This window comes from Mustela lutreola, chromosome 1 (assembly GCF_030435805.1).
Source record: "Mustela lutreola isolate mMusLut2 chromosome 1, mMusLut2.pri, whole genome shotgun sequence".
NCBI lineage: Eukaryota > Metazoa > Chordata > Mammalia > Carnivora > Mustelidae > Mustela > Mustela lutreola.
In genome coordinates, this window is record NC_081290.1 from 58990560 (window position 1) to 59016516 (window position 25957).

General features: G+C 42.8%; 1 long non-coding RNA gene across 3 annotated transcripts in view; it reads right to left on the reverse strand.

Annotated features, from left to right (window-relative positions):
- Positions 1-2628: 2628 nt before the first annotated feature.
- The window catches only part of LOC131825998 (uncharacterized), a 29158-nt gene continuing 5829 nt past the window's right edge, over positions 2629-25957 (reverse strand). Inside the window, exons 2-5 of one of the 3 annotated variants that reach the window (XR_009351395.1) lie at positions 10549-10761; positions 10138-10439; positions 8213-8402; positions 2629-6336 (exon numbers count right to left, since the gene is read on the reverse strand). This is a non-coding gene — a long non-coding RNA (uncharacterized LOC131825998). Of the gene's footprint in view, positions 6337-8212; positions 8403-10137; positions 10762-25957 lie in introns of all 3 variants that reach the window. The other 2 variants (XR_009351388.1, XR_009351394.1) reach the window with 2 other exon arrangements.

Here is a 25957-nt window from a genome sequence, read left to right on the forward strand (position 1 = left end):
GAAACAAGATACCTCACCTATTTTGCCTCTGATTTTATATCTGAAAATGAAGTTATTAATAGTACTAGTAATGGAATTATTATAAACATTACAAATGAGTATGTAAAGTGTTTGGCTTGATGTCTGTGATGGGCTGAATTGCATCCCTCCAAAATTTGCATATTGAAGCCTTAAGCCCCAGTACCCCAGAATGTGAGTGTATCTGGAGACAGGGCCTTTAAAGGGATGACTAAGTAAAAATGAGGCTGTTAGGGTGGACTCTGATCCAATCAGACTGGTGTTATAAAAAGGAATTTAGAGGCACAGAGAGACACCAAAGATGCCTGAACTCAGAGAAAAGCTCTGTGAGGCTACAGCACAAGATGTGCATCTATAAACCAGAACCAAGCCTGCCCACAACTCGGTCTTGGGCCTCCAGCCCCCAGACCTGTGAGATAATATATTTCTGTTGTTTAAGCCACCCAGTCTGTGGTATTCTTTTTTTTTTTTTTTCCAGTTTTCTTGAGGTAAACTTGACAAATAAAATTGAATGTATTTCAAGTGTACACTGTGGTGTTTTGATGTAAGTATGCATTAAGAAACAATTACCACAATCAAGCCAATTAGTATAGCCATCACCTCACATAGTTACCATCTTTCTTGTGTGGTGGGAACACTTAAGATCTCTCAGCAAATTTCATGTGTTCAAGACAGTATTGTTAACTACAGTCATAATACTGCATCATACATCTCCAGAACTTATGCATCTTGCATAACTGAAACTTTATACCCTTTGATCAGTATCTCCCGTTTCCCTTTCCTCCCAAAACCTGGAAACCACCATCCAACTCTCTGCTGTTAGGAGTCCAACATTTTTTAATTCCACATATCAGTGAAGTCATGGACTATTTGCATCTTTGTGTCTGGCTTATTTCACTTAGCATAACATCCTCCAGGTTCATCTACATTGACACAAATGACAAGATTTCCTTCTGTTTTTCAGTGAATAATATTCCATTGTAGCTATACACCACATTTTCCTTATCCATTCAACCATCAACAAACACCTAGGCTGTTCGTGTATCTTGGCTACTACAAACAATACTGCAATGAATATGGGATGCAGACATTGAGATGCTGATTTCGTTTCTTTTATATAGATATGCCTAGAAGTGAGACAACTTCTTAATTTTTTGACGAACCTCCCTACTGTTTTCCATGGTACTCTACTAATTTACACCTCACCAACAGTGTACACAGGTTCCAATTTCTCCGTATGCTCGCCAGCATCTATTGCCTTCTGTCTTTTTGATAATGACCGTTTTAACAGGTAAGGTGCTATGTCATTGTAGTTTTAAACTGCCCTTCCATGATGACAAGTGATGTTGCACACCTTTTTATATACATGCTGGCCATTTGTAAGTCTTGTCTGGGAAAATGTCTATCGGACCCCTTGTCCATTTTGTAACTCAAGTGTATTTCTTTTCTTAAACTGCTAGGTTGTTTGAGTTTCTTATATATTTCCGATATTGACCTCATGTAGGATACATGGCTTCCTGGGCTTGCCTTCCTCCTCCTTTGATCAAAATCCAAATGTCTTTCAAACTTTGGCTAAAATGGCTCCTTGATAAAAGCGTCCACTGGGAATCATCTGCCCTTTCTCTGCCACATCCCAGAGGCCGGGAAACAGAATCCAGATCCACCCCCGCTTGCCTTCTCTGTGTTGCTGAGCACAAGTCCCCACAGATAAATTCTGTTTGAAATGAGGGAAAGTAAACATAAAGCTGCAGCCTGGAGTAGAGATGAGGAGTGCCAGGACATTGTCTACTTAGGAAACAGCTTTATGTTTGCAACTTTGGTAAAATTCAAAACAGGAAACCCTCCCAATTTGAATTCCAAATCCAATGGCATTCATAGGGAAGGAATTCTACCGGCCCCTCCAAGAAACACGAATCTTCCAGACACAATGAGGGGCTAGCTATCTTGTCCAACACCCCAGATTCTCAGCATCTCCTGAGTAAAGAGAAAATGAGTTCTCAAGGGAACAACAGAGGTGGCTACTGTCCCAATGGTGTCTGCAAGGCTGAAGGCGTACGTGGCTTTCCAGCATAATATAAATGAACCTGAAGAAAGTCTAAGTGTTACCAGTGACAAGCTGCAAAAGGTAAAACCTCATTGTGCACTGCCCACAACACACACCAAGGCAGGCTGGCCGGCAATGGGCATCAGAGACAAGAACTGGACCTCATAGCCACATGGCTATATTTAATGATAGGGTAACTTTGGACAAATCACTTAACCTTTCTGGGCCTCAGGTTTCACCTATCCAAAAAGAGAGCCATAGAAGTTGATGTTAAGTTCTTACTACACCCTAGACGCTCTGCCAATTGCTGTCCATGCCGTATGCAACCAGATTGAATGAGTTCACGTGTTTAAAGCTCCCGGTTCAGAATGCAACACAGGATAAACATTGAAAACAATAAATGATGGTTCTTGTTACTGTGAAGAAAGATGTTATCCCTACAGCCCGTTCAGATGGACTGGCAGATTTTTCGTTTCTCACAGCTCAAGCACTGGCTTTGTCCCCCCACCCCCCCACCCCACCCTTCAACACCCACCCCCCACCCCCCATCCCCCCCACCCCCCCGCTGCTGGATGGGGGCTTGGCTGCACTTCTAAAGATTCTCAGCCTCCCTGTCTCTGATCTTCCAAATGCGCGTAACAATCCCTGCTTCACAAGGTCCTTGGGACCAGATACCCGGGTGGGATGTGCAGCTGAAAGGCCTTGAAACGTAATGTATTGTGTGCGTGAATAAGAGTATTCTGAGTATTCCCCCCACCACTATGTTTTCTTCGCTCCCATTCCCACAGTAAATGACCATGACTGAATGCTTAAGGGAATAGAAGATGTAGATCAAGCCTCCCCATGGGCAAGTACAGAGGACAAGCTATAACTCCATGCTATGCCATCCCAGAGGTCTAAGCCTTGTACCCTTCAAGTTTAGAGGCCACAAATAAGCCACACCCTGGTAAGGTCAACAGAGCAATAAATGGGCCAATGCATTTGACCAATTTCTCTGTCCTCCCCACACCTTCGCACCACTCTGGCTGCAAGGAGCGCTGGTCTACTTAGAAGGTAGTTGCGATGACAATGAATGGCATTGGTGGGGTGGAAGAGGGGTGATTAGAAAGGAAATCATGGATTTTGGAGAGGCACAAGAAATGCTTACTTCTAGCCCCTGCTTAAGTGTGCTTCCCTTGAAATGTTTCCTGACCACGCTGTCTGAAATATCCCCCCTTTCCTCATGACTTTCTAACTCTGTGCCTCAGTTTCCCTTTATAAAATGAAGATAACAATTATACCTCTTTTAGGGTGATGATACGGATTAAACACATTATACAGGTAAATGTTTACAACAGGTATGGTGCGTGGGGTTTCACAAATGTTAGCTTTCATCAATAGTCTTAGTAGTATTATTTCCATCTAATCGCTATTTTACTCTAGCAGGTATGATATTCTGAAAGCATTATCTTGGCTTCTGATTTCTTTTATGTGGTTGTTACCTGACTTCCCCACTAGGTCTCAACCTTTATAAGAAGGAGCCTAGACTCTCTCTGCACTAAATGCTTAATAAATATCAGTAGGTTGGATAAATGAATGATTTAATGAGTCAATGAATGAATAGGCAACCCCTACACTCACATGACTCATCTCTCAAATCCCAACAACATATTTGTAGAACACAGTTTCTTTCTTTCTTTCTTTTTTAAGATTTTATTTATTTGACACAGAGAGAGGGCTTGAGAGAGAGGGAGAGAGAGCACAGTAGGCGGTGGGGCAGAGGGAGAAGCAGGCTTCCCACTGGTCAAGGAGCCCCTGCAGGACCCAACTCAGGACCCTGGGATCAAGACCTTAGTGGAAGGCAGATGCCCAACTGACTGAGCCACCCAGGTGCCCCTAGAACATAGTTTCTTATATGAAGTTTAGACATGAAGAAATAGGGACACTGAAAGATGGACTATCCACATAGGAATGTGGGTGAGCAGTAGGCTGGCTCTATGCCACGCACCATGCAGAGCCCTACTGATTGACTATGGATTGATTTAACCATCCTCATAGTTGTCTGTTCCACAAATATATGTTAAGTTCCTGTCCTGGACCACACACTGAGCTCCCCAACCCCATCCACAAGGGAGGCGGTCTTTAATCCTGGGCTGCACCATACTGCTGGACTCGCAGTTATACACACAGGAAAGCAAGACTGGGGGCAGACCTCACAGTGAAGTGGGGAGGCTGGGGGCCACAGACCCCACAGCACTCCTCCTGAAACAGCTGAAGCACAATTGAGTCTCTTCTTCCTGTGACACCTGATTAACTCATAGATGACTGTCACTGCCAGAGCTACATTGTCCCAAGGACAAGGCCATCTGGGTCCAGTTTCGTGAGCCTGCAAGTGCAGCTTTGTTTGTTCCGGTGGGGGCAGGGGGAGGATGTTGATAAGCATCACCATGATCCATGACTTACCATTCATTTCCTAATCAGTCATCACATTTTGTTCAAGCGTAATGCTGACCTATCCTATTTAACGCCACATTCCACAGGAAAAAGCTACTGCTGAGATGACTGAGGGAAACCCGCCAGCTCTTGGCCTTGCTGCTGCAGCAAGCAAAAGGAACTTGGATTTTCGGGATATTTTCCCTCTCGTTATCTAGGGGTTTTCACTTTGTTCAAAGCCTGTGTCCACCTCCTCTTCCCTCTTTCCCCCTATGGTGCCGAGACAACCCGAATTACTTACAGCAGAGCTATGTCTGGCAACTACCTCGACCTCCTCTCCCAGCTCCAGCCCCCTCCCAGCAGTTGCACGCACACGCATGCGCATACACGCACTCCCGTCATCAGCCAACACAACTCTGAGACCTTTGGCCAATCACCTCCTTCTCAGCCTACATTTCATCAACTCTAAAATGGGGAGATTGGACTAGGTCATCCTTTTCTGTTCTGAAATGACACCATTCCAGTTTCACATGATTCTCAAATGATGGCGTTCGAGTCCTAAATTATCTGAAATGGAAGACAGGTGTCGACATAATCCAAGATGCCCCTCCATCTTCCAACGGTTTTCCACATCTCCATACCAACTATCCTATTATCTACTCAATTATTTTCCTTTAAGTTGACTTTTTTGCTTAAAGGCCTGTAGTTAAAAGGGACAACGTATCACTACCATAATCAGAAAATCATAATCTTTTGTCATAAACAGAATCATAACTAAAAGAAAATAGAGCAAACAGAAAATTCTATCTAGGTACTATCACCCACCTCAAGACGCTAGCCAGCTGCTTGCACCTCTGTGTTGAAATGGCAGCATAGCTAGTGTTGAAAGGTGGCTAGAGTCATGCTTCCACAAAAGGTGATTTCTCCTGGCCTTACTCACCATTGACAAGGGCCACAGTTCTCTCCCCAAGGCGTGCTGGTGTTATTTATCAGAAAGGCTGGACACCATGCCACCCAAGTTCACTCTCACATCCTTCTCTTTGTGTAAAACATCGTCACTGTTGTTCTTTGTTCACTATGATACAGCGTTGGGAAGTGTCCCTGTCTGCATTTGTAACCATCTCCTTCACCTCCGGGTACTGCCAGGCAGCCAGGACAGGGAAGCAGAATACTCAAACATACTCTTACACACAAGCACAAAATGCCCCCCAACAGCTTTAAAAAAAAATTTTTTTTAATCAAAACAAACAAACAAACAGCACACTGCCTTCCCTGGCTCTTCCCCAAGTCCACAGCACTGGGACTCTCTGACCTTGGGCAGTTCAATGTTGCTGCCTTTTTGAAAGAAATCACTGCCAGCGTACAACCAAGAACAGCTTCCCCTGAACATCTGAGGAGCCTCTGGGCAGTTTGTCCTTTTCCCTTTCCTCTCTTCAGAGACACCAAGAGGAGGAGGAAGAGCAGGACAGAGACTAGAGGAGTAGAGGCAGGAAAGAGCACAGGGGAGGCGCTGCCTTAGTTTATTTAGCACGGTGTAGGGAAAAAACACTTCAGTGTCTCCTCCTTAGATGCAGTCTGGCACCTACTTCCAATTCTATCATTTTGCAGCAACATGAACTTGGGTGAGTTGCTCATCCTCTCAGAGCTATCATCTCGTCCTTTGCAAAATGGCTCCTGTTGGGAAGATGTCCAGAGTCCCGTCAGGTACAAGGCCAGCCAGGCAAGAGAAGAACACTTCCCAGAGATACCTCTTCTACCTCTTTTAGCTTTTCTTAACTTTGGCATCATTCATGGAGGTCCAAAATCTGCCCTCTTCATATTTGTTTATTTGTTTGTTTTGCCTCCCAAATCCTGGGTCTCATCTGCAAAGTAAAACAAAGAGAGAGAAAGAGAGAGACAGAGAGAGAGAGAGCACGTGCTGTGAATTTTCATAATTTAAGGGTTTCTCCTACGATCTGATTATGGAAAGTGATGTATAGGGGCCCAGTGGAATGACAAGGGAGCAAAGAATGGGGAAGAAAAGACTTTACACCAGCAAGCCCAATAATCAGCCGCTTTTGAATAATCATTAGCAGCCTACTGGAAGCTCCAAGTCCCCAAAAGGTTTTCGGGATGAGAGAGTAACACCATGAATCTAGAAAATGTGGTGCATTTTGTGCATAGATTTGAATTAGAATTCTTGGTTGGTTTTGCATCTGAAGTTGAGGAGGTAGGCAAAGGCACAAAGAAAAACAGAGAAACACTCCCCCCTGCTGGTAATAAGGTAAATAGCAGCATAGATGTAAAAAATTTCCATGAGTGTGGATGTAAAAAATTTCCACTCATGCCCTAAATGTTTGAAAAGGATTCACTACGTGCATTTGAATTTAAATTTTATGGAACCCATTTTCCCATATGAAGCTACCTTCAAATGTTGTAGAAGTGATCAAAGAACAGGGGCCTGTTTTCCAATGATTATGTTCTTCACAGGACATTATTTCTTTTCTTGAACAGGAAATACATTAATATGATTTTAAAATCAAAACAATATAAAAATGATATGTTGAAAAGTGTCACCTCTGTTTCTGCCTTCTTTGCCCATACTTCAGATGTTTTTATTAGATTTTTTATGTAAATACAAACATATGCGGCTATATAATCTTTTCCCTTCTTTCTCACACAATAGGTAGCTACTCAACACTGTTCTGTATATTGTTTTTGTCACTGATATGTCTCACAAATGTTTCCATTTCAGGACACTGTAAGCTTCCTCATTCTTTCTTCACCGAGCATCTTAAATACAGAAGGAAAAAAAAAAATACACTGCCAGTTGGGAAACCATATACATTGGTTGACTTAATTGCAAAATGTGAATGATTTAAAATTTTTAGCATAGATATGACCTTCAGCCCACATGACCCACAGACAAGCACTGTCCATGACCCTTTGTAATAAACTTGTCTCCTGCTTAGATTTTTGTTCCGGTCCTCCTGTGAATTAGCATCTCTGCTGTGGTACCCACCGCGTTCCGTGCCAGAACAGAGCTTTGTCACCAATGAACTTTACAAGCTGGTGCTCAGAACTAAAACAGCTTCATGCCACTGAGATTTCTATTAAAAACCCAGGGTGAAGAAAAAAGCCTTTCGCTTCAGCTGAAATGCTCTCGTAAAGGGCAAAACAGAAAATACAAACACCGCTGCCTTTTTGCTAGTTGGTTACCACAGCCGTCAGCACCTCCCAAGCGTGGCAGTGGGAGCCAGGTTTGGCGTATTTGAAACAGTTAGAAAATGGTGCTTCCAGTGCAGACAGCAAGTCAGTGAGATTGTCAAGGTCAAAGAAAAATCCAGTTATCTATAACAAACACTGACCGTACAATTAAATTATACCAGTCAGAAAAATGTTCGATCCTCTACAACTGGCTTTTCCAGAAAATTCACCCTCAAAGCAGTTTGCACCATTGGTTAGCATCCAGCTGACCAATTTCCCTTTGTCGGCCAACATACTGCAATATGTCAGTATTGCAACTAGTCAATGCGTCAGTGCCCACTCACATTTCCGGGGTCCACCCTAGCAGTCCCCCACAGCTTCAGTGCTAGCACACAGATATCTTACCATCAAGGAATTGCTTCTCTCTACCCAAGGGCTTTTTTGGCTACAGAAGTACACTCTGTACAGTCCAGGCATGCAAGGCAGGACAGATGTGCCAGGACATGAAGTTCCCCATAGAGCAATGCAGGATGAAAACTGGTAGATACATACCATAAATAGTCAGCCTCCTTCCCTCTTGCTGGAGTGATGCTGAAGGGTGTTGTACCCAGACTCTCGGGGGACACAAGTGCAAATGAGCCCCAAATGTTCACAGTAGTGAGCCACTCATTGACACGTTCTCTGTTGGCTTTTTCCTTCTCCACTCTCTTGTATTTTTCCTGGGATCACCCCCTATGACAATCTGGGTCCAATCAGGAGACAGAAAATACACAGTAACCCACACAAAGCAAGTTGAGTACAAAGAACCATTAACTGTGCTAGAGGAACCGTAAGATACAAAGAGACTCTGTAAGGCACCCTATGGCTTCAGATGAGTACCCATGGAAGAACCAGGCTTGGGAGGGATCCAGACATCTTTGGAGAAGGTGTGGCTCTGCCCACCAGGGAGCAGAGAAGTCTGCTGCTATGGCCAAGCTAGGGCTGGTCCAGAGGTACTTGTGAGGTCACACTCCAAAGAGCAAGTGAGAAAGCCAACAACTAGAAACTGATCTTAGGGTGTAGAGTCAGGGAGTCCTTCAAAGACTGTCTGTGCTGCAGCCTCTGGTTTCCATGTTGAAGGTGCTACACGAAAGTTATGACCACCTTTGCAGAGACTGCAAAGTTGCCAAAGGGCCATGTTTTGGCCTGTGGCTGAGGGAGGCCCCACTGGTGCTCTCACACCCTTAGCTGAGCTTCATCCGGTCCAGAAACGGCAGGAGACCTTCCTCTTTATTACTATTAATAATAATAATAATAATTTTATTATAATAAAAGACAGAGTCTCTGAAGGACTCCCTGACTCTACACCCTAAGATCAGTTTCTAGTTGTTGGCTTTCTCACTTGCTCTTTGGAGTGTGGCCTCACAAGTACCTCTGGACCAGCCCTAGCCTGGCCATAGGCCATGGCCATAGGCCATATCCACTGAAGTTAAATAATCACCAAACCTGTGGTCTAGTAATTCCACTAGCAGGTATAGACTGAAAAGAATAAGAGTATATATTCACCCAAAGATACTACAAGAATGTTGACACCAGCTTTACTCACAATAAGGAAAAAGAGCAAATAACCCAAATGTCCCCCAAGAAGAGATTAGATAAATAACTTGTTATATATTCATAACAATGGATAAAAAAGACAAAGTACTAATATGACATGATAAATCTCACAGACATTATGTTGAACAAAGAAGGAAGACTCAAAAGCAAAATTACTATAAAATGCCATTCTTGTGAAGTTAAAGAACAGTAAAAATTAATCATTGAGGCTAAGTGTCAGAACAGTGGTTATCTCTAGGTGAAGAGGTTACTGACTGAGAAAGCACACGAGGGAACTTTCTACAAAGGTGACAAAGTTCTGTATCTTAATCTCACTGATAGTTATACAGGTGTATTCAAATTACCCAGGTATATTTGAAAAGTCCACAAGCTGAACACTTAAAATTAGTGCACTTTGACAAACCTTGAAGTTCTTAATTTTACCTGTTTTTTTTAAGATTTTATTTATTTATTTATTTGACAGAAAAGGACCACAAGTAGGCAGAAAGGCAGGCAGAGAGAGAGAGACAGGCTCCCCACTGAGCAGAGAGCCTGATGTGGGGCTCAATACCAGGACCCCGAGACCATGACCTGAGCCGAAGGCAGAGGCTTAACCCACTGAGCCACCCAGGCGCCCCTCAGTTTTTTGGGGTTTTTTTAAGGACTTTTTTTGAACACCCCAGTTTAACAAATTAGTAACTGCAAATAAAAGGCCTTCGGAATCAGAGTTCTGGGTTCAAGTCTCATTTCCACCACTTCCTACCTTGTGAGAACTTGAGAAATCTATTAGCCTGTCTTGAGCATCAATTTCCTCATTTACAGAATGAACATAATAACTCAGTTGTCTCCAGTCTGCAGAGAGGATTCTATACATAACACGTGAAAAAGCACCTAATACTTACCAACTATTGTGTTCAATAGCTCTTCATTCCTTCTCCAGGAATTTCACAGTTCCTTCACTTTGACTTCCCCAAAGCAGGGTTTGTGTCTGTGATGGCAAACGTGGGATGGGCTCATCCCCCACTGTCCATTCCCACACCTGAGGATAGGGTAGTCGGCGGTGCTCCTCTTCCTTGCTGACCCCTAACGCGATCTCCACGAGGTGCTCCCTGAAGCTGCACATTCCATGAGGGCTGGCACATTAAATAAAACCTATGCACCATCCTGACCCAGGTTATATTAATCTTTGCCTTGTCTGTAGCGTCTGGTACAAAGATTTGTCGAGGTTGTGAAAAACGATAAAAGAACTGATATTTATTTAGCATCTACAGCTCAACCAACTCAGCCCAGGGTTATATAGAGAGAGCTGGTACCTCTTAAATCTTCACAAAAATCTTGTGAGAGAAGCATAATTCTTGTTGAGTAGTCAAAGAAAATGATGTTCAGTCTTACTGAAGTCAGAAGCACCAATTCACAGATCACAGGTGGCTAAGGCAGGTATAAATCCAGGTCAGTCTGTCCCAATGCCCAAGGTCTTTCCACCATGGCATGCCACACTTCATCAACTATGGAAAACCAATGCATGCCTATCGTGAGACAACAGACAATTATGGATGAATCATTCAGAATCGGGAACAAGGAAAATAGACATGCATGATGCCATTAAGAGTGAGTTAAAAAGAAAACATAGGAAATGATTTCATGCCAAGAAGTAAATAAAAATAAGTGAGCCCTGATGGTTACAAAGGAGCAACACAGAATCGCCAGTCTACCACAGTCATCATTTATTGGCTGCTAATTCTGCAGATTTGCTTTTTCAAACGTGAGCACATGAGGTATTCTGTCCATGGAGCAGAGAGCGCCTTGGCTAATCCCAACTGAAGGTCAGCTTCACAATCTCTGCAGAGCCCTGCTGATTTTTCTTGCTTTCAGTTTGGTCTGCTTTCCTGCCATTCCATGTATCTCATCAGAGATCAGAGATGGGAACACAGAGCTGGCCTCGGACAAAACAGAGCTCTTTGTTGGGGAAGACTGAGAAGACCCAGTGTGCACAGGCCCTGTGCCATTATGAATCTGGAAATACACACTGTAATGCCTTCTCTCCTGGGGAAGCAGAGGAAACAGGAGAAAAGACAGGGTGGGGTAAGAATGCCAGACTGTTAGAGCCACGAGGATCTGCAGATGCCATTTTGCCCATTTCTTCAAATGCCAGTCATGACTACCATATTCCTATGCCATCTTTACTATTATTTACTTTTTCTCTTCCTTTAAATAAGTCCATTTACTTGACTGTATTGACCCTCATCCTAGGAAGCAGATCAGTGAAATTATACGCTTGGTGTGCTAGCTATAGTTTTCCTCACAGATATTAAAATAAATATGGTACTTATGAAAGTTAAAAATGTTCACCCAAAATCATGATGAGATATCACCTCACACATGTCAGAATGACTAAATGGAAAACACCAGAAACAAGTGTTGGTGAGGATGTGGAGGAAAGGAACCCTTATGCAGTGTTGGTGGGAATGTAAATTGGTATAGCCACTGTGGAAAAAGTATGAAGCCTTCCTCAAAAAATTAAAAATAGTAAGAGTACACTTATCATAAGCACTAAGCAACATATTGAATTATTGAATCATTATATTGTACAACTGAAACTCATATAACACGTATGTTAAGGATACCTCAATAAAAAAAGAAATGAAAAAATTAAATATAGAACTACAATATTATCCAGCAATTCCACGTCTGGGCATTTAGGAAACAAAACCCTATTTCAACAAAATATCTGCCCCCTCACATTCATTACATTATTACTTACAAGAGCCAAGACATGGAAATAACCCAAGTGTCCACTGATGGCTGAAGGAGTAGAGAAAATGGGGTCTGTATGTAAAATAGAATATTATTCATCAAAAAAACAACAAAATCCTGCCAATTGTGATAATATGGATGAATCTTCAAGACAGTATGCTAAGTGAAATAAGTCAAAGAATGAATACTTACATGTGGTATCTAAAAACACTAAACCCATAGATACAGAGATTAGATTGGTGGTTACTAGAAGCAGAGTATGAAGGATGGGAGAAAATAGTTATAAAATAAATAAGTCCAGGGGATATAATGTACAGCATAGTGACTATAGTTGATACTATACTATAGATTTGAAAACTGCTGAGAAAATAGAGCTTTAAAAGCTCTCATCACAAGAAAGAAAAATTGTAACTATTGTGGTGATGGATGGTAACTAGATTTATTGTGGTGATCATTTTGTCATATATAGGATGTCCAGTCATTATGTTGTCACCTGAAATTCATGTAAGGCTATAGGTCAAGTGTATATCAAAAAAGAAAAAAAAAAATCATTCAGCCATCTAACATGTAAAATCAACAATGCAACCCCCTAGTGGGACATGTACCATTAACACGATGACAAAATATTGCTAAAGGTTGTTGGATTCTAGCCTTTTTTTTTTTTTTTTCAGTAGTAGCAGAAATTCGGTGGTACAGGCACCTGGCTGCCTCAGTCAGTAGAGCATTTATTTGACTCTTGAACTCAAGAGTCATGAGTTCAAGTCCCACATTGGATAAAGAGATTACTAAAAATAAATAAAATAACTTTTTTCCGAAGTGTCCATTTCGAGGGGCACCTAGCTGGCTCAGTTGGTACAGCAGTGACTCTAGATCTCCAGGTTGTGAGTTCAAGACCCACATTGGGCATAGAACTCACAAAAAATAATTAAAGAAAAATTAGAAGTTTAAAAAAAAAGAAAGAAAGAAATTTAGTGGTCCTAGGGGATTTTAAGGAAACCCAGCCAACCCAGTCCACAGCATAGTGACTCTGATGAAAGAGTAGCATCCACAACCCTTTAGCATCCACACTGCTGCCACCCCATCCCGAATCCTTGGCTGCTCCTTGTAGATCGCATAAAGTGCAAAGAGGGGTACTGGGGACACTGTCCTTGAGGAGGAAACTGAGGCACAGGGAAGAGAGCTGATGAGCAAAGATTGAACATGGAAGTGATTGCAGGAAAGATCTTGAGCCTGAGACCTCTGACATAATATCTCGAGATACCTGTATTACCCTTGTGCCTTGCAAAAGCTTCCACACTGTGCCAAGGAGATAGCCCATGGTCTCCCTCCTCCTCTGGCTTCCTCCACACCTCTGGTCTGGAACAACACTTGAAGCATGAGAAGAGGCAATCTGGGCCAGGACGGAAGGTAGAACAGTGGGTTTGGACGACGATGGCCAAGGTGCTACTGTTCTGAACGCTCTTTGCACCGAGAATATACAACCAACGCATGAGAGCTTCAGGGAAATAGACACAATTCAAATGCACCTGGACCATTTGGGCCCCCGTTCTCCCCTAACGGACACTGAAGCATCTAGAAACGCACCCACCAGCAAACCCAAATCCTACTCCACAAAGATTGAAGAATAATTTGAGACAGCTTCCACATCTTGGTCTCTTTCCTCAACTCCTCCCTTTTCTCCTCACCCTGTCCCTCTCCAGCCATGCCCCTCTGGCATCCCGTTCTCGGGATCTTTCTCTCTCAGGGCATCCAGTATCGTTTCACCTGGAGAGCACGCCAGCCTCTGCAGATCTCCCCACCCACTGTGCTGTTCCACACACCAGCAGCCCAGCCCACCTTGCTGGTGATGGAGTCTTCCTCGTCTGAAGCCTGGAGGTGGGATCATAAACAATGAAACTTGAACCGTCTTTTTCTGTCCACCCGATTTTAGCTCAATATAAGCAATCATTTTCCAGAGCAAGAGGGAGAGAGTAAATAGCACAGGGCCCATAGCCTGCCTTTCAGTGAAGAGCCCCATCACTCTAGCTAAGGTGACACCTCCCAATGGTGATCCTGTATTGGTTAGGGGTCAGGACCACTACACTGACAACTGCACGGGGGTGGGGGTGGTGGTGGTGGTGGTGGTGTGTGTGTGTGTGTGTGTGTGTGTGTGTGTAAGAGGAGAGAAGATGACTCAGTTGTGGGGTATTCGCTGTCCGGAGGGGCAACTCTGATTAGATGCTGATTAGAATAATGAATTAGTAACAGACATAATGATAAGGCACTACAAGTTGCTCATTCCATGTCTTGTTTATTGTTCTCAACTGCCCTGCGAGGTTGCCATTCATATGAACCCCATTTATGTGGACCAGGTTGCCCAGAAGAGAGTATTTTGTGTGGTTTCTCACATGAAAAACTTGATCCTACTTTTGAGGCAAGTGGCCCTTTGTCTTGGAAATCCCCATTTCAGAAATCCCTCTGGGTTACACATATACAAAGTAAGTATACAAACTTACAAAGTAAGTTCATTCCTACCCACAGATTTTGGGAAAAGGGGCTGTTTTAGTGGAGAGGGTGCTTAGGAAAAGCTTGTGTTTAGAAGAGAGAAGCTGGTAAGTGGAGTGATAATGGATCTTCTCTCATATATTTTCTAAAAAATTGATTCTTTATTTATTTATTTATTTATTAACATTTTTAAATCTGTAAGAATCCACATAGTGGGCCAAGAAGCCTTCTGGGAGAAGAGGGTTTGGTGTTTACCTACTATTTACATGTATTAGAACACATCCAATGGACAAGGGTAGACACATATGAGGCCAGATAATGGGAAGAAAAAGAAGGATCTCCAAGAGGAAATTTATCAAGGGGGAGGAGTATGGATGAGCACCCTAAGCATGTGTTGTTGGAGCACAGTGCTGGTTCTGAGTCATGAGTAGATGCTGTAACTCACAACACTGCTCTCTGGGTACCAGGCCATGACTTAGGAAATATGGTTGCTCTGTGGTGAAATGGAAGAGCTGACATCTGATGGGCCATGGACCTGCAACCCAAGCCAATCAAAGAGGAGTATTCCTAGTCAAAGGTAACCCAGAGAAGGACTATCGTGCATTGTTCTGAGGGACCATTTCTGCTGACCACAGGGACAGTCCAGCTTCAGCATAGCGATAAGGTTCCCAGGTATCGTTTGATATAGGAAAAGACGTTAGGGTTCAAAGCCAATGGACAAGAAAGAATTCAGGACATCTTTGATGCAAAAAGGTGGTTTTATTAAAGAACAGAGACAGTGTGTAAACCTGGCAATTCACAAACCTGTACCCCTGGGGCTAATAATGTATGCTAATAAAAATTTAAAAAAAAAAAAAAAAGAAAGGACAGAGACCAGTGGGCAGAAAGAGCTGCACTGGGGTCATGAGAAGTGGCCCATTATATGCTTTCAAGTTGGAAGGGGGTTAGGGTAGCCTAAGTCTGTAAGGAATTTTGGAAGCAAGGTTTCCAGGACCTTGAGGGGGGCTACTTATTGTTGGGAAAGTCATTTATTACTGTCTAATAAAACCCTAGTTATGAGACCCTTCAGATGCTTGGTCATACTTGGAGGATGATGGCCAACATGTATCTTAGGGGATAGAGATAAAGGAAATTTCAAAAGCAATTTTTTTCTTTTTTTTTAATTTATTTCTTTTCAGTGTAACAGAATTCATTGTTTATGCACCACACCCAGTGCTCCATGCAATCCGTGCCCTCCCCATACCCACCATCTGGCTCCCCCAACCTCCCACCCCCCCCCCGCCCCTTCAGAACCTTCAGATTGTTTTTCAGAATCCATAGTCTCTCATGGTTCACCTCCCCTTCCAATTTCCCTCAACTCCCTTCTCCTCTCTAACTCCCCATGTCCTCCATGTTATTTGTTATGCTCCACAAATAAGTGAAGCCATATGATAATTGACTCTCTCTGCTTGACTTATTTCACTCAGCATAATCTCTTCCAGTCCCGTCCATGTTGCTACAAAAGTGGGGTATTCATCCTTTCTGATGGAGGCATAATACTCCATAGTGTATATGGACCACATCTTCCTTATACATTTGTCCGTTGAAAGGCATCTTTCCAAAGCAATTTTTATATGTTAAAGTAGACTTACAGGATTCTGGGGATTACCTGCTGCCCTTAGCAAAATATTAGCTGAATTCCTAGAAGAAGGTCACTCTGCCTGTTTCAAAGACTTGTCAATGAGCTATAGGTGTAGGAAAATTTAGTAATTTCTCTTCTGCCTTTGTCTCCTGCATTCCCTCAGCGGAACCCCAGTGGGGATTCTTGGGCATCTCATGAAAGGCCCCTGAAGACAAGGGGTGGACAGGGGAAGAGACGGCACTGCCTGCTCATCTGAGCAGGAGGACTGCAGGTAGGAGGACTGTTAGCAAAGGGAACCATGTTGTATTTCTATGAGCTGTTGAGGTCCAGGGATTTTCAGTTTATGAGCATATGAGCCAGCTGAGGCTTAGAGAGGCTTAATAAGAGGATCTCAGCAGTTCTTAACCCTCACAACTCACAGAACCACCCAGGGAGCTTCTCAGACAAACTGATGCTGTGTTTGAAACCTAGTCCAACAGAACCAGTCCTCTGGAGTGGAGCCAAGGAATTGACAATTTTTGAAAAGCTCCCTAGGTGAATCTAATGTGTGGTCAGGTTGTAAAGTACAGGACTAACTCAAGATAGAGGGGTAGATGAGAGAGAGAGAGAGGCAGATGCTGCCATTTTATGGATTAGGAAGCTGGGCGCTCGAAATTCAAAGGAGCAGCCCCAGTTCATTCTGTCAGTAGCAAAGTCCTAGGTCACATCAAGGTCAGTCTGATTGCTGCCCCACATGGACTGTATTCTATCATGTTGCTTTCACAACTGGAGAATGAGAAAAAAGAAACCAGGACAGACCGAACAACAGAAACACCCTCCAAGACTTCAGCTTCCTACCTGTTAAAAATATCCTTGCAGGAAGTAAAAGGATTTTACAATACTCCTGCATAGCAAGGAAAAGCCACTCAGGTCAGATCAACATATTTCAAGAAAGGCTTCTTTCTTCCCACTTCTTTGTAGCTGGAAATGTCAAGCTCAAAGCACTGAAGGTATGGAGGCCGGAGCTGCATGAAAGGGAGAAAGAACACAGCTGGTGTGGCTTGGACTCCGAGGGAATCGCAGGCGTGCCTGGGCTCCCAGCCACAAAGAGCTCAGACAGAGACCGCCACCTTGTGGGAGAAATAGTGCAAGACAGGCTGGTCCCAGAGCCTCAGACCAGGGCCTCTGGGCACTAGCACTTTCCTCAGAGTGTCTGTGAATACGCAGTGAATTTCAATTAGAGCTTCCCTTAGAATTTGAATCAGAGCTATCATTTATTGAAAGCTTACAATGCACCATGTTCTAAGCAAGGCCGTTCAAGGGGGCCCTTCACCAGCCACCCCCACCAACACAAAACAAACACACACAAACCATGGGGTTGGCGGTATTCTCTTCATGACAGCAATGAGGAGACATGCCTAGAGATGTGTCTCTAGCTCAAGTTACAGAACAAGTAGTGATGAGCCGGGATTCAACCTTGGGCTCAGGATGGGGGGTGGGGGCTGACAGTGACCCTCATTTGCTATTAGGAATACAGGGTCCATCTGACTCCAGAACTCTTGGCAGAGTATGTGATGGGGGAAAATGCAGGCAGGAAAAATGAATGCCAGCCAAAAACCTGTCCTGGCAACTGTCCCACTCGCTGTCTTTTTATGCCCTCTCCTTGGTGTGTAACTGGGCAGAAAACAAGGGTGAACCTGAGGGGCACTTGAGTAATGTACTGGTAAGTATTTAAAAACTGGCTTTGTTGGGGGGAACCCTCATTCGTGGCATTTTTCAATGTCTGTGGTATAAATATTCTCACTGTGGCCAATTTCAAGCTACCAACTTGGCATCAACTACTTCACAAATTTCCTAATAATTTAACACAAGCTTGTTGTCTGAAGTGGCTCCAATATACCTATGGAACCGATTTGGTCGAAGAAAATAATACTGGGCAGTTAGAAGTAGGGACCACCCCATCCCCCGGTCGGTCCAAATAACCCAGAGTGTTTTAGCACCCTTCAGTGATCTCATTCAGGTTTCTTCTCACAAGGGCTAATGTGTAATTTAATTCATTTTGGCAGACCCACACAACCGGGTTTTGCGACTGGCATTGTGCACAGAACACTAATGAATGAAAGCTCTGGGGTGCCCGGGTGGTTCAGTGGGTTAAAGCCTCTGCCTTCGGCTCCGGTCATGATCCCAGGGTCCTGGAATCGAGCTCCGCATCGGGCTCTCTGCTCAGCGGGGAGCCTGTTTCCCCCTTCTCTCTCTCTGCCTGCCTCTCTGCCTACTTGTGATGTCTGTCAAATAAATAAATAAAATCTTTAAAAAAAAATGTCTTCCAAAAAAAAAAGAAAAACAAAAGAAAGCTCTGGGTTCCACAGGCTGAAAATCCAAGTGAGTGACATTCCAGACCAGAGGAATAGGTTTCATGAATCAAACTGGAGAAAAGATCCATCCAAGTCAAGACTGGGTTCAATGGATGAAGGAACAAATTAGAACCCTTAAAAATGAAATAGCAGAGTGAGAGTGGAGATGAACTACATATGTATGTATGTATGTATGTATATACTCTCTCTATATGACTCTCCCACTAGGGGAGAGGAGGTCACAATGAATATTCGTCTTTGAACATCAATATAAACCTAAACAGATAATAATGGGATTTCTATAAAAGAAAAAGGAATAAGGGGCACCTGGTGGCTTAGTCAGTTGAGCAAGCAACTCTTGGTTTCAGCTCAGGCCATGATCCTGGGGTCATGAGATCAAGCCCCACATGGGACTCCTACACTCTGTGCAGAGTCTGCTTGAGATTCTTTCTCCCTCTCCCTTTGCCCCTCCCCCTGCTCATCCTCTCTCACTCTTTCTCTCTCTCTAAAGTAAATAAAATCTTTAGAAAGAAAAAGGAAGGAAGAAAGAGAGGAAGGAAGGAAGGAGGAAGAGGGCGGAAGGGAGGGAGACAGACGGACTATGGTAACCGGGAATCGTGCTTTCCTTTGGATTCAGATTCACTTTGCTCCTTCTTAGAACACTGGGTTAAGTTTGGTCTTCCTGGGAGGAAACAGTGGAATGCCTACCTGCACAGGCTTTAGGGGGATAGCCTGTGACACTGATCAAGTCACATGATATTTATAAACCTCAGATTCCTTGTCTGTAGAATGGTGGTATTGATGATACCTTCAAACCCACTTCTTAGGTAAATCAAGTGTGAACATTTATCCACATTTTATTTCAAATTGTTGGCAAGGGAAAATACCTCAATAACACTAGTTCAAAGGTTTTCTTTGCGGAGGAAAACAAATGTGATTTAATAAACATTACTTGACTGGAGGTTTAAAAGATGAATGTGTGGTTTACAGATTATTAGAATAGCATCAGGCTTAAAAGAGCATTGTACCTTTGAATATCTGGTTAAAAGTTATTGCATGTATCTAAAGAACAAGAGTTAGCAGAATGGAGTCAATCTAACTTCCCAGAAGGACTCTAAATCACATTAAACTCCATCAGAAAAAAACACCAGCACTTTATCAGGAAGGCGGGAGCCTTCCCAAAGGGGCTAAAAATCACATCAGCCCACAAAGTTCTGCCCCAGATCAGATTTGGAGTGATTTCCTTTTGTGGTAACCATCACACTGGGCTGGTGTGAGGATTAAATGAAATGCTAACAGCAGTTAACTTCTACTAAATGTGTGTCCTGTGCCAGGACCAGTGGTGAGCACTTGACTTCCATTAAAAAATCATGTCATTCACCAGTTTAAAATTCTCCAGGGGCTTTTCCTTGCACTTAAGAGAAAACACATCTCCTATCCTTGATATCAAAGCCCTACATGGTCTGATTCCATCTGCTATCCCTTTACCCCTTGCCCAATATCCTCCAGCTGCAAACCTTGTTTCTGCTCCTCAAACACAATAAAGCTGAATCCTGCCCCAGGACCTTCACACTAGCTGCTCTCCCTGCCAGGGCTGCTTCTCTTCCTTTTCTCATGGCTGGCTTCCCTAGGACCTTCAGATTCGAGAAAGACCATCCCTAACCTGAAAGCTGCTAGTCCCTCACCCTCGAGCATATGGCTCTACTTAATCTTCTGTAGGGCACTTATCTCTGTCTGAAATGTTATTTTTGCATTTATTTGATGACCAGCTAATTCCACTGGGACAGAAGCACCGTTAGGACAAAGGTTTATCTGTCTGGCTTACCTGCACTCCCTCCGACATCTAGAACATTTCCTGAGAGGGCACTTGGGTGGCTCAGTCAGTTAAGCTTCTGCCTTTGGCTCAGGCCATAATTGCAGGGTCCTGGGATGGAGTCCTATATTGGGCTCTCTGCTCAGCAGGGAGTCTACTTCTCCCACTCACTCTCCCTTTGTGCTTTCCTTCTCTCTCTCTCAAATCAATAAATAAGATCTTTAAAAAAAAAAAAAAAAAAAAAAAAGGAGCATTTCTTGACCTGTAGTAGTAGCCCAAAACATACTTGTGGAATGAATGAATGATATCAATCATATCTTCTCCTAAACCATATGGTTGCTCTATTATTCTTTGCATTAAACAAATAAGAAAACAGCACAGAGAGATGTGGAACAATTTTCCCAGTCAGACTGCTAGAACCAGCAAAGCTAAAAATGCAAACCCAGCTGTTGCTCCAAAGCCCCCAGGCTCTACCCCTTCATAGTCATGCCTGTAAAAACAAGCTTCTTCACTCATATAATCTATTTTATATATTACACATTTAGTCTAGAAAATTGGTATAAATCTGCCCTTGCTTTAGACTTTAATCTGTTCTTCTGCATTCATTAGTCAAAGAGCTATGTACTGTTTTATGTTAATCAAAATCAAGAAACAAGCTCACTTCAGGGGTGAACATGCCCATATTTGTATAACTATACTTTTCCTATGTCTAACCTTGAAAATTAAGCTTACTAACTTACTTACTCATGCCTTCCACACCCCCTGCCCACCCACTGACTATCATTTCTTTTAAAACCAGGTTCAAGGCTGCCTTCCTACAGACTGCTTGCTTCACTTCTGAACTCAGCTTACCCCAGCACCCTTCCATATATGTACATGTTCATTTTTTGCCCATGTTGTCCTCATTTTTTACATGATCTGACTGCATTTATTTTACTTCAAATATATATTATAATTTAAATTGAAGTTTAAAAAGTAGTTATTGTTTGTACCTGCCAAGCATGTTTTGTCTTTACAGTGAGCACTCTGGCTCCTTGGGAAAGGGGCCCATGCCCACGGGGCTTCCTGTATTAGGCAAATGTACATGAGACCAACAAGATAGTGGAGAACATCTCTTCACTTGCCTATTAACAGAAAATTGAATATATAAATAAAAATGCACTTTCTTCTCTCTTCCTTCCTTGTTGAAATGTCTAGATTTGGGGAACAACACAGATATTTTCTTTATTGCAAAACTCACTGTTTAACCACGACTGTAACTTGTTCAACATATTTACCACATCAAAGTATGTATTTCTGATCACCTAAAATAGTGGAAATTCAAGTTTACATTCAAGCTAAAAGAATCTTGAAAGCTAGTCAGGCTTTTTATTTTCTTCTTTGAGAAATGTGGTTGGGGAGGCACAGAGGGAGAGGGAGACAATCTTAAGCAGATTGCATGCCCAGCACAGAGCCCAATATAGGGCTGGATCCCATGACCCTGAGATCAAGACCTGAGCTGCAATCAAGTCAGCGACACTCAACCAACTGAGCCACCAAGGTGCTCCAGCTACTCAGGCTTTTATTATCTTTTTTTTTTTTTTAATGGTTACCTGAATCTCACCTGTTAATTATGATCTCACTCTTTTGCACAGAAAGAGTGTGCAAAACATTTGAATAATTTCCTAACTTAAATCCAGAGAAGCACAACCATTGCTTTAGTATTCATTGCCAAAAATAATTACTGATGACTATTTTATTGTTTTCTTTGAAGAAGTGAGCATTTGTCTTGTCTTTCTCTAACTAACTTTGATATATCTTGAGGCATATGGTTCAACTCCATGGAAATCATTATCTAGGTACACCTGGGTGGCTCAAATAGTTAAGCATCTGCCTTTGGCTCAAGTCATGATCCCAGGGTCCTAGGATCCAGTTCTGCTTCTCCCTCTGCCTGCCATTCCCCCTGCATGTGTGCATCTTCTCCTGCTCTCTCTAATAAATAAATTAATAAAATCTTAAAAAAAGAAAGAAAGAAATCCTTCTCAAGTCAAATCTTTGTAGTGAGAAAGTTCCTGCATTTTAAGAGTTGTCCCCACCCAACCCATGGCCTCTCTGAATAACTGAGGCACTAATATGGAAAGAACAATTCATCTGCCTTGAAAAATATCACATTTGTATTGACACTGTGATGCACATCCATATCGATTAGGAGTAAGTGTTGAGGTCAAGGTGGTTTACAAAGGGGTAAACACTGATGAACACTGGTGTTCATTAGGCTCCTGCACACCTGACACCACTTTTCAGCATCCCTTCTCATCTGTGGGAACATCTATGAAAGTTCCCTCCCATAAACATAACACACACATTCCATATTAAACAATAGGACTTTCATCAGTTAGGATGATTTTTGCAATTTGTCTCACATAATCAAAGAGGACTAGGACAAGTAACTGGGTAGCAGAACTATGGGGAATGCGGGCAGAGCCTTCACCGCCGATCTCTCATCTGTGCTTCACTCCGCGGGTTCACAGTTTTTGTTTTTTTTTTCCCCCTCTCACAGACTGACTCTGTCCGTGTGGAACAGGACCTGGTGGTTGACTACTCCAGACATGTGTTTACATCATGGCCACCAGAGAGGGACACCAGTTACCTTCAAATGTCACAAGTTCTAATTTGTGCAGCTCAGATCAACGGCTTAACCCTAGATTGTTAACGGTTGTCTATAAACCTCTTTATTTTCCTCATTGTCTATAAAGAACATGAGTCAGCAGTGTAATCAGTGCCAATTGAATTTAAAGCCAATAAAACTGGCCAATAAAATTGGATATAACCTGAGATAGCCTAGCTGATCACCCACACTGCTCCCTATGGCAATGGCTCAATTGGTTCACTATAGTGTGGGGCGACCCTTCAGTCTTGCAAGGCCAGAAGGTGAATATCAGGTCACGAAGAATGGATGCGAATCCCGGTAGTTTGACAATTAACCAAACTCTTAGAGCTTTGTACATTAAAATAACTCCAGGGACTGGAATTAGACTAAAAAATTAAAATCATTCATGGGGAGAGGTACTTCCACCCAGTGGAGAGATTACTTTGAATCTCTCCAGGTGTTGACAGCATCTTTTCTTCCTATAGTAAACTACCCCCCCCTTTTTTTTTTAAGATTTTATTTCTTTATTTGACAGAGAGATAGCGCAAGAAGGGGTAGCAGCAGGCAGCAGGAAAGGGGGAAGCAGGCTCCCTGCTGAGCAGAGCCCAATGTGGGACTCAATCCCAGGACTCAGGAATCATGACTTGATTCCATGATTTGATTCCAAGGCAGACACTCAACCAACCGAGCCACCCAGGCACCACCACCCCCACTTCTAGTAAAATCCAAATGTGAAGCCAAATATGCCCCAAATGATCACAGAGTCACAAGAGGAACAATTAAGATCATCTAATTAAACTTAATGGCTTCCACCTAATAGCTGAAGGGGTTCAGAACAAGTGTTTCCAAAATATGCCACTTTGTCATGAGGGTTATTTTGAACTAAAGGTAGTCAAGACCCAGCAGATTCAGGAAAAGCTCTTTACCTCCTCCTCAGCTGCCTAAGCTTACACAGGAAAGGGAGCCTGTAACACGAAGAGAACTATTACCAGTTTTTTTTTTTTTTAAAGTTCAGCTTTTTATTGGACATGTTACGAAAGAGGTTTAGTCAAAAAGACCGAAGTCCCTGTCATCATCAGACTCCTCAGATTCTTCTTTCCTTACTTCCATTTCTTCTCCTCAGATGGGACAGCAGGGTTGAAAGGGGCAGGAGCTCCTGCTAGGGCAGTGCCAGCTGATGGGGCAGGTCTACTAGTGCCTACACTGCAGCTGTGCTGACATTGGCCAACGTCACTGCAAACAAGCCTGGCCAGAAAGCTTTAACATTTACACCTGCTGCTTTACAGCGGGCATTGATCTTATCTTCTGTGACTGTCAACTCATCATCCAGCAGAGTGGATGCAAGTGAGCTCCAGGGGGAGGCCAGACTGCAGGTAACTGCTGGATGGGCTCTGCCAGGCACCATGCTAGTCACTGATGAAGGAGGACCTCACTCCAACATGGCCTCACCTTCCTTTGAATAGCTGAGCACCTTAGTGGCGCTGAAGAAAGGGGTTAGAGATCCCTTCTTTCCTAAGAAAGGTACCTGCAGAGCAGGGCAAGCTTTGTTTTCCAAACATCTCTCGCCTTTCCATGAATAGCCTTCCTTCCCTTCATATCCCCAGACCTCTACCGCTTTCCTCAGCTGTTACCTGGCTGCCCTTCGGGTCTCATATGTTCATAGGGTTCCTGTATGTACAGAATGATATTTGTTTTTCTCCTGTTAAATCTCATATCTATTTAGTTGTTTGACCAGCCAAATAACCTAGCAGGGAAGAAGGGATAATTCTTCTGCCCCTACATACCAAACATATTCTCTCCATAGACAATGCCAATTCTAGACACTTTGGATCCCTTCCTTTCACAGATGCCTGTCAACCATCTCCCCTCTGAAAATATTCCTTACTCTAAGATCAAATAGTCTGTATGCAATTTCTTGCTTAAAATCACTGTTTTCTCCTCCTCAAAATTTCTACCTAGAATTTCTACCTAGATTCCACCTAGACCTGAATTGGATTTAAGGTATTCAGATAATATCACATAATTTCCACAGATCTTCCTTTCATTTCCACTTTCCCTAATTTCCTTCCAGGAGGTGTGACTTTTAGTTTTCAGGGCACCATCTATCATCTAGAATATTCAAGAAACATATATATATACTAAAGCTATTTTTAAGATAAAAACAATTGGGTGCCTGGGTGGCTCATATCATGATCCCAGGAGTCCTGGGATCGAGTCCCACATCATAGTCCCACATTAGGCTCCCTGCTTAGCAGGGAATCTGCTTCTCCCTCTGCCCCTCTACCCTGCATCCTCCCTCTCTCTCTCTCTCTGTCTCTTTCTTGCAAAAATAAATAAAGACAACCATCATGAAGACTAATTCTTATTACTGTAAAGCTCTTTTCCATCTTTATAAGCACATATAGAATATCTTTTATTTAAGCCATCTGCTATGTCACCCCAGTTGTCAAAATAGCCAGCAACTCAGTAACATTAATAGATACTGGCTCCTTAACTGCATAATAAATCTTAGTTTTGTTAATCTGATCACTATCATTACCAGTTTAAATCTTAAAAGCTGAGTAATATGAAAAAAGTGAAGTCATCTGCGTTAAAGGAGTATCTTCTTATGAAAAAAAAAAAAAGTGTTCACACCAGAAAGCATGGAACAAAAATATGATAAAAATACTCATTTAAGGGAAAGATAAATGGCCATCAGAGTTCCCCAAACACAGATGAAAAATTCATATTCTAAAATTCTATCTTGGTATACCCACCATCTCCTTCCCCCAAGGCTAAGAGCAATTTTTTCACAAAGTAGCAAATCTGCATGTATCTTAATGGACAGTTTAATGTTAACTGATGGGCTACATCACAGAATATTTCTTACAAAAATGAAATAAACATCCCATAATAAATTAGCATCTATTATGCATATAGTATATACCCAGTATAAGACCTGGTTTTCTACCTTGATTATATTCTCATTTATGGCACACTTTGACCTTTTACTTTATACCCTGACCTCTGCTCAACATGCAGAGCTTCCCCCTTTCTCTCTGTCCAAATTCCACCCATTCTGTGTGGCAGGGAGGCAGAGGAGAAAATC